A 9,300-nucleotide genomic window follows, 5' to 3' on the forward strand; every position below is an offset into this window, starting at 1 on the left:
CATTTGGTTGTTGTTTCCACTTTTTTGTCTATTGGGAATATTGCTGCTATGAAGGGGTACTGGATGTTAGAGCTGCCTGATGTGGGCCCTCATGCCATCCTTCAGTGATTTAAGCACTTAGTAAATATTTGATGGAGAGATTTCCAAAATTCTTTAAATTCCAGACATGACTCTATTTTTGAATAAGACGGCACTTTCCAGAATGTGTTCCAGGCTGTACTAGTCTCACAAGTTCACATGCTGTGCCTCCAAAAACACAAATACAGAGCCCAAAACAAAACCAAGATGCTAACTTTTAATAAATTTGAGGGCCACCACATAGTACACCCTTTTCTTAGAAATGATTCCCAGTAGTCATTAACATATTAAAGACTCTGAGAAGTCCTATTTTAATCCCTCTTAACATCCCACAGTTAAAGCTCACTTTGAAAAATGCTAAAGCAGGCAATGCAGAATACCTTTCTGTGTTCATTTATATAAGATTTCAAGGTCCTCAGGAGCAGGGTGTTGTATTACACAGTATTATTATGCCTTCCACCCAGAGGCAAGTACAATGCCTGGGGTTTACTAGACAATAAAAAAAGTCACAGAATAAATTTCTTGAAGTCATTATTGTTCAGCATTTCATTATCTCATAGACCTCAATATCAACTACAAAATTTTCACCATTATATATTTTTCTTTATCTAGATAATTTGCAAAGATGATAAATGAAGCCGACAGCCCATTTTTTGGGCATCTTTGCTCTTGTTTTACTTTCTTTATTTCTACCTTACTGAAAAACTAGTATCCTGTGTACAGCAATACTTTTCCCCAATTCCATGGTGACTGACAACTTATGACCTTATTTTAATTTGGTTTCCACATTATTCAAAATTAATACATATTATCCTATGTATATTCCCCTTGGTCTTCCAAATGAGAATAACTATTACTGTACTTAATAAAGATTAGAGATTTTAATTATGTCTGGCTTCTATGAAATGCATTAAACTCCATTATTCAAGGGGGGTAAAAGAATTCACACTCTAAAGACATAGAGTAGTAGCCAAGCAACCCTTCCTGAGGCAGGAGATGCAGTTAATATTTTAAAACTTGCAAACAAGCCAAAATAAAATGAGATGCCTACAGGGTCACAAGAAGGATAATGAGGTTTGCTGGAAGACATGAAAAAGAAGAAAGAATGTTATCAAAAGCGCCTGTAGAAAATTATACATTTAAGTGTTTAACATACCTACTTAGCAAGGTCACTGGCATAGCGTACAGGAGCTAAGCTTCTCCAGCAAATTTTGAATACCATGCAGGTTAAATATACTTCTCCTGAATTCATTGCCATTTCCTCTGAAGATATGAATGCAGATCAATGACTACCAAAGTGAGAAAATTAAAAGAAGTGTCATTCTAGTTTCAAATTGTGCTAATAATAATTTTAAAAATCAGCCTGGAATATGCACTGTGGTAAAATGAACCCCTACCTCGAATAGCTTTCCTTTTGCTGTCAATCTAGAACACATTACATCCCTTGTTTAGAGTAATCTTAATCTGTCCTACATGGAAGACTGTGGTATGAGGTGAGCAGGTCACAGCATTCCTTACGTCTAACCTGGAGAAGAACCCTTAACGTGAGTATTGTTAGACATTCTTCTATTCACTCATTCATTCGCTCATCCATTCATAAGCAAATAATAATGGAAGTGCTTGCTGAGTGCCAGGTCCTGCAGGACTCAGAATTCAGTGCTGAGAACAACCATAGAAGGTCCCTGATCTCTTGGGGTTTATCATCCAGTGGGAGAGACAAGATCAATCAAGTAATCTTGCAAACAAATACATATAAAAAGACTTCCACGAAAGGATAAAGTGTTGCAAGAGCCTGTAACAAGGGGATTTAACCTGAGCTGAGGCGAGGAAGTGTGTCCTGGGGAAGTGACAGTGGGCTGAGTTCTCATGTGAGGTGAGCGCTAGCTAAGCAGAGAGAGTAAGTGCTCCCTGCAGGAAGTGACATTGGCAGTGAGGGCCTGCAAGCCCACTGTGGCCGATAGAGCACACAAGTGACAGCATGTGAACATGTGCTGGAGAACTAAGAGGGGCTCAGAGCCTGCGAGGCCTTGCAGACCTTTGTAATGAGCAACATCTTTTTTTTTCACCCAAGAGCAGTGGGAAGCCATCGAAGAGCTTGAGGCAAGGAGATGTGTTTCTTGATTATTTTTTTAATTTTTTTTCAGAGACAGAGTCTCACTCTATCACTCAAGCTGGAATACAGTGACACAATCACAGATTACTGCAGCCTCCAGCTCCTGGCCTAAAGCAATCCTCCTGTGTTAACTTCCCGAAAAGCTGGGACTACAAGCATGCACACCATGCCCAGCTAAGTTTTTTATTTTTCTGTAGAGACAAGTCTTGCTATGTTGCCCAAAATCCTGGGCTCAAGCAATCGTCCCGCCTTGGACTCCCAAAGTGCTGGGATTACAGGTGTGAGTCACCATGCCCAGCCTGGGGTTGCATTTCTAATGGTGAGCACTTGCAGGGCAGGGCAAAGGCTTTATATGTACCACACTGCCCTGGACACATAGTAAGGGTCATGCCTAGTTCATTGATTATTATGCAGGGTTAAAGGTAAGGCTCTGTGCACAATGACAAACATTAAAAGTCAGTGGTGGACCCAGTCAAACATCAGCCCTCCTCCTGACAAGGTCCACACACTGGGCCACTTTTAAGTTTTTTATTGTTATAAAATATGCACAACATAAAATTTACCATTTTACCCTTTTGAGTGAACAGTTCAGTGGCATTTAGTACATTCACGTTGTTGCACAATCATCACCACTGCCCATCTCTAAAACTTCAAAATTTCAAACTGAAATTTTATACACATTAAAGAGTAACTTTCGGCCGGGCGCGGTGGCTCACGCCTGTAATCCTAGCTCTCTAGGAGGCCGAGGCGGGCAGATTGCTCGAGGTCAGGAGTTCGAAACCAGCCTGAGCAAGAGCGAGACCCCGTCTCTACTATAAATAGAAAGAAATTAATTGGCCAACTAATATATGTAGAAAAAATTAGCTGGGCATGGTGGCGCATGCCTATAGTCCCAGCCACTTGGGAGGCTGAGGCAGAAGGATTGCTTGAGCCCAGGAGTTTGAGGTTGCTATGAGCTAGGCTGATGCCACGGCACTCATTCTAGCCTAGACAACAAAGCCAGACTCTGTCTCAAAAAAAAAAAAAAAAAAAAAAAAAGAGTAACTTTCTATTTTTTCCTCCCTCCAGCTCCTAGTGACTGCTATTCTATTTTTCTCTCCACGAATTTGCCTATTTTAGGCACCTCATATAAGTGGAATCATACAATATTTGCCCTTTTGTGTCTGGGTTGTTTCACTTAGCATAGTGTTTTCAAGGTTCCTCCAAGTTACAGCATGTATCAGAATTTCCTTCCTTTTTAAGGCTGAATGGTATTTCATTTTATGTCTATACTACATTTTGTTTCTCCATTCATCTGTTGATGGCTATTTTGTTTGTTTGCACCTTTTGGCTATTGTGAATTATGCTGCTTTGTGAACATGGGTGTACAAATATCTGTTCAAGTTTCAGCTTTTCAATCTTTTCAGTATATACCTAGAGGTAAGATTGCTGAAGCACATAGCAGTTCTGTTTAGTTGTTTGAGGAACTGCCACAGTGGCCGCACCATTTTATGGGCTACATTTGATTTGATACAGCTCATGATTAGCTGCGTCATCTCCTTGGAGACTAAAGCTGCCATGTATGGCATGGCTGCTGGGAGAAGGAGTGGCTGGGGGCCCAGGGCTCGGTATGTGGGTGTCTCAGCAGGGAGCAGGAAGGCTTCACTTGCCAGTATGCCCTCTGTCAAACCACGGCTGCCCACAAGACAGTTACAGCCCCAGAGCTTTGGTCTGTCCTTGCTGCCCTGTTGCCTGCTGTATCAGACGCCTGTTGTGTGTAGTCTGACAGTGCAGGGTGGGAGGAGCAGAGGGAATGTTACTAACCCCAATAGAATAAGGGCGTGGGAATGGGAAAAGTGCTTGCTTTGCTCCCTTGCATGTGCTTGTCAGGCAGCTAGGGAAGGTCAAGGATGCTGCTACAGGAAGCCAGAATCTTTGTTCCTGGGGCAATTCAAATTTGGAAAGATTAGGGCCCAACCCTGCTATAAAGGGAAGTCAGCCCAAGGCACTGTGAGCTCATGGGCTCTGGCATTTCCCTCCAGATTTGAGAAAGGGTTAGGGCATGTGAGAGCTGCCTGATTCCATCCTAGTCTCCTCCTCTCAGCCCACTCTGAGAGAATTCAGACTCTTTCCAGCCAGGGAAGACACAGGAGGAGTGGAATTCTACAATAGGAGGACCAACACAAGAGAAAAATGAGAGCAAAATCTGGCATAAAATTCTTCAGAACAGGGTTTTGCAGCACTTGAGACTAAAAGGGGACTGGAATATCCTTATCAGGTCTTCATCCATTTCCTCAGCTAGAGGCATGTTGCAATAGTGATAATGGCTGGGGACTGGGAGGGAAGGCAGGAATGAAGGAGAACCATGGTTCCAGGCAGGAGTCCTGATGTTTTAGAGCAGAGGCACAGACTGATGCTTCAGTCTCCTTAGCAGGGAGGAGGGCTTGAGGCAAGGAGACACAGAAGCTCGAGGGGGACAAACTCTGCACTAGCCAAGATGCTGTCACTTTAGAAAGATAAAGAAAGAGGTGGTTTGGTGGAAAGGTAAACCATATAAGTGAGTCTTTCAATTGCTATGTGTATTAGTCAGGGTTCTCCAAAGAAACAGAATCAATAGAATGAGCAGATTTCTTACAGTAAATCTCCTTCAAAGGAATTGACTCACACAATTACTGAGGCTGGCAAGTCCAAATCTGGAGTGTGGGCTGGCAGCCTGCAGACACAGGAGAGCCGACGGTGCAGTTCCAGTCCGAAGGCCAGCAGGTAGAGACCCAGGAGATGGTGAAGTCCAAAGGCAGTCTGCTGGAGAATTCCCTCTTGCTGGGGGAGACTGGTCTTTTTGTTTTATTCATGTGCCTTTAACTGATTAGACGAGGCCCACCTACATTATGAGGGCAGTCTGCTTTTACCCAAAATTCACTGATTTAAATGTTAATCTCATCTAAAAACACTGTCCAAGTTGACAAATAAAATTAACCATCACACTGTGTAATAAATCACTCCAAAATTTAGTGACTTAAAATAACAGCCATTAAATCAATGACCATGAACTATGAGTTCATGGGTCAAAAGGGCCGTTCTGCCATCTGGGCCAGAATTGGCAGATCAGGGCTCAATCATGCGTCTGTGGACAGCGGGTCTAGGACGGCCACGAAAGGAATAGTTCGTCTCTGCTCCATGTGGACTCTTGTCCTCCAGCAGGCTAGTCCGGCCTTATGCACTTGTTGGCTGGGAAGGGTCCCCAGGAAGTAAGTGGATGAGCAAGAGCTCTAAAGGCCCAGGCTCAGAACCTGTGCACCATCACTTCCACAGCACTCTGCTTGCCAAAGTGGGTCAAGAGGCCAGCCAAGAGTCAGAGGGTGGAGAAATAATTCTGTGTCTTGATGTGCAGAGCTGCAAAGTCATACTGGCAAAGTTCTGGATACAGGGAAGTGCAAATTGCTGCCATTTTCATAAACCATCTACTAGAGTGAGTGTAGCACACAGTGGGTGTGGCTGGAAGGTCCATTGCTCCTGTTCAGGGAGAGATTTTCAGGCCTGGTACTGCCAAGTGTTTAAAGTGCTTCTCTGGGGTGCACCTAGTACCGTGTTTCCTCGAAAATAAGACCTACCCATAAAATAAGCCCTAGCAGGATTTCTAAGCATTGGCGCAATATAAGCCCTACCCCAAAAATAAGACCTAGTGATGGGCGTGGCTACGCAGCGCATCTGCACAACCCATGCATTTCATCGTGGAGCGGTAAAGGAGACGAGCAGCCCTTCTCATCTGCCCCATCGTGACAGCTACTATCCCAGAAGTGACCAGAAAGGTGCGGGCAGCCCCACCAACAAGGTCACCTCCCTCTGTCAGGTCCAGGCCATCCTGTGCGTGCTGCAAGCTGAGGCTTTGAGGGGAAAATAACACATCCCCTGAAAATAAGCCCTAGGGTGTCTTCTTGAGGAAAAATAAATATAAGACCCTGTCTTATTTTCAAGGAGACACGGTAGTTCTTGCGGAAGCAGCATGGACTAGCAGAAAGATAACAGGCCTGACAATCAGAGGGGTCTGGGTTTGACTCAATCAGGGCCACTTCTAGTATAGACATCTCCCGTATAGACAGCAGCCTGTGTGTGTGTCAGGAAGGAGGCGACCCTTCTCTCCACTGGCACTGCCCTGCTGGAGAGCCGCCCCCACTCGGCATCCTTGTGTGTGATGCAGCACTGTGTGGTGGCCCTCAGCTGGGAACTTTGGCTGAGGTGTTTAACCTCTTGGAGCTTCAGTTTCCACATCTGCCAATGGAAATTATAATACATCCCTCACGAAGGCCGAGGGAGGACTGAATGAGATAAGGTATATAGAGTGTCTGGCACACCGAGTGCTTGGCGTTCAGGAAATATTAGCGTCTTTCCTCCCTCTCCGCTGCAATGGGAGGTCAAGGTGAAGGTACTTGGACCTTTGACGGTCTTCAGCCAAACCAATTACAAAAGGATGGAAAAGGAAAGAAACTTCTATGGGGGTTTAAAGTCATTAACATTTGACTTGGGATAGGGGGCCGTTTGGGAGTTCTGTCAGACGCAGGTGGTCCTTTGTACCCCGGACTTGGAGTACGCCAGTTTTGCTGCAATAACTAAACCAGGATACCATATTCTTGTACAGGCACAACTGAAAAGTTCTTCGAAGCAGAATAGAAAACACTCCCAATTACCTAAAAAAAAGAAGAGAGAGTTGAAAATAGAATAAAACATTCATGCTTCTTACCAACAGATAAAATGTTCATCTATGGAAGAGCAGCCCAGAAACTGAAACAAAATATAACACACATCATACATAGATCACACTAGAAGTTGGATTTTAACCTAAACTTGGTATTCATTTACATGTTCAGTCCATATAGCCTAGAAACTGTCATGCATTATTATGAGATTCCTCCTAGCAAAGTAGCTCTTCATTAGTAGTCTTCATCTTCCCCTACCTGAGACTCAGAAGCCATTATAAAATTCATTTATATTTCTGATTTCAGAAATTAAATTGTAGGTGTAAGCCAAAGTGTTCATGAAATTAGGGATTATTGCTTGTGCCACTCTATGTGAGCCAAGTGATGCTGGGCCATTTTAATTAAGAATTCGTTTTCAGTAACAACGCAAGCAAATGAATAACCTTAAGTCAACATAGGAACAGTTGCGTGGGGGGTGGTTCTGGGAATAACTGGGATACACAGTTGTATTACAGGCTCACTGTGCAGAGTTCATTTATGCATTTGACAGAAACGTCTTTGCAGCAACTGATGAAAGTCTGTAACTTGGAGTGCAGAAATCCTTTCAGCACTAAGAGCTGATTTCTGGGGGCTGGGGGTGGGGAGAAAATTCTGTATTTGCTTTTAAATTAGAAAAAAACCAAGGTCACTGAAGAATACTTTTAAATATGAAGTTTTCTGAATGTTCACTTTGGAAAAGAATTTTCTGGGCTATACTGGTTCAGTAATCAGTTTCTTGTCTGTCAGTTCTCCCGGCATGTATTGAACACTCACTCTGTGCGAGTTACATATACACAGTATTTATTCTAAATACCCAAGAGATGAACAGTCTGACTGGTTACTGGTGATGAAACACTGATTAAATATCTTGCCCAAGGTCACATGCTTAGATTATGACAGAGTTGGGATCTCAAACCAAGTATATCTGATTCCAAGGCGTATGTTGTTAACTACAGGACTGCACTGTCTGCCTTTCTGCCCCCACAAGGACTAAGTATTCAGGCTTTTGATGTCACAAAATATTATAAAAATAACAGAAAAGAGTTCAGGAACCAAAGCATGAGGTTATTATTGCCAAAATATAGTAAGTGAGGTTTTAGACAAGCGATTTAAGGTATTTTTCTCTAAAGCTTTATCTTTAAAATAGAAGTGTGTGCATGTGTGTGCTTGTGCGTGTATAAATCCCATCATAAAATATTTATAAATATTCTGTATATCATCTATATGCCATATATCAGCTTTGGGAAGCCTTTATTTTCTCAGGATATAACATTTCTTGGCATTTGCCATAAAGGATCCACTCATATTTAGGAAGGAGCTTCAGTTGTGTTTGAAATGCTTGGCCCATGTGTGTTTTCATATTATTCTCCATGCATTATTTTGTTCAAAATCGACTCCACTGAAATCAAAGCATTTTTGAAATATACATATTTACCGCATATTTTGTAGAAAATATAAAGAAAGGCATTTCATTATAGAACCCCACAGTACTTCATTTTAACAAATCCTCATTGGATGTATTTTGTCTTGAAATCTTTCTTTTCTGCTCCCAATCACGTGGTCTTCTCTTTCTACTGACAATTCTCTCCACTACCCTCTAGTTTGCAGAACATCCTTGGGGATCCTAGGTCATGTTTGTTTTTCTATACAGGCCAATTTAATCTTCTCATAGCTTCTAGCTACAAACTTGAAAATGTCTACTTTGGCTGAGGACGAAGCTATGTTTGTACTCAACAAACAGAAGCTCCTCCTGTTACCAAGGTCCATTCTCTTTAGAGGAATACTGTAAAAGATAACAAACAAAAACTGTTATTATATAAAATAGAGAAAATAATCTTGTTTAAAACCAAAACTGGCTAAAGCTCCTTCTGCCGCCTAAGTGTGGATGTCATAATTCATATCGTGGACAGCAAATCTCTTTCCTGTTATTTTTTATTTCAGAGACAGGTAGGGGGAAGAAAGAAGGAAAGATTAAAACTTCAAAGCCACCTCTATCTCTGCTGTGCCCAAGCAAGCTTTCAGCACGGAGATATATTCAGAGATATAGGAACATAATCTAGTCATTGCCATTCCACTTGGAGACAAATTCCCAGAATGTACATTGACTTTACTCTTCCTTTCTCTTAAAATCCCCTAAGTCATGCTAAGTTTAGGGGGTAGTTTTTTTCCCAGCTATTTTTAAAAAATCCTTAGAGGCTGCAGTGATATTTTTGATGCCTTTCATAATGTCAAGGAACTTCTAATTCCTAATTTTTTCCTGAACTTTACCTTCTTGATAAATGAACATTTCCTTAAAGGCCTCTCAAGCTGCAGCAATTTTCATTTAAATATCCAGTGAGATACTCTTCCCGATACTTTAAAAAATCACCTCTAGCACAATCTCTGACATTTTTTCAT

This window comes from Microcebus murinus, chromosome 8 (assembly GCF_040939455.1).
Source record: "Microcebus murinus isolate Inina chromosome 8, M.murinus_Inina_mat1.0, whole genome shotgun sequence".
NCBI lineage: Eukaryota > Metazoa > Chordata > Mammalia > Primates > Cheirogaleidae > Microcebus > Microcebus murinus.